This window comes from Austrofundulus limnaeus, unplaced genomic scaffold (assembly GCF_001266775.1).
Source record: "Austrofundulus limnaeus strain Quisiro unplaced genomic scaffold, Austrofundulus_limnaeus-1.0 Scaffold3, whole genome shotgun sequence".
Classification (NCBI taxonomy): domain Eukaryota; kingdom Metazoa; phylum Chordata; class Actinopteri; order Cyprinodontiformes; family Rivulidae; genus Austrofundulus; species Austrofundulus limnaeus.
This window is the reverse complement of record NW_013952405.1, coordinates 685,820-686,475: the sequence shown is the minus strand read 5'-3', so window position 1 is coordinate 686,475 and position 656 is coordinate 685,820.

The following is a 656-nucleotide window of genomic DNA, read 5'->3' as shown; positions in this document are numbered from 1 at the left end:
ATACAGTGTTTCAGGTATTTCTGTTTTTAATTAAATCTCAAATAAATTGTTTTGGTTCATTGACTTTATATAGTTTATTATTTATTTCATAAAAATAAAACTTGTTTGTTTACAGAAGTCACTTTTACCTCCTATGGTGTTCTTCACAAAGTCATGGCTGGGGAAAGAAACGACTGTAAAAGCTTAATATTTTGTTGAGATGTCTTGTCATTTTCAAATCCAAGTCAACAATTTACAGATATTCTAAAAAAAACACCAACAATCACTTTTGTGGCTTTGAGAGCAACCCCAATAACCACCTCAGAAAAGTGATGGAGCAGTCAGTGTTCCCCCCACACAGACAGTGTGTGCAGTTTGAGACCAGTGCTTATGTTCCTCATGTTCTGCAGCAGAAACTTTAAACGATGATGACTGTGGCGTTTGGAGGACAAACGTGTGGGCAGAGTGTGATGCTCTCTCACTCTGCCCACAGGAACTCTCTTGCTGAGTGACCGGTAGAGAGTAGGGAACACTGTGACCAGGACACACGGCACATTTCTACACCTCCAGCTCCCACATGCATTTCACACCGCACAGTTCTACACCATCATCAGGGCCCTAAGAGCAGAAATAACATCAGCTGATGTCCAGCATGGAAGGATTCAGTTGATGTTTGA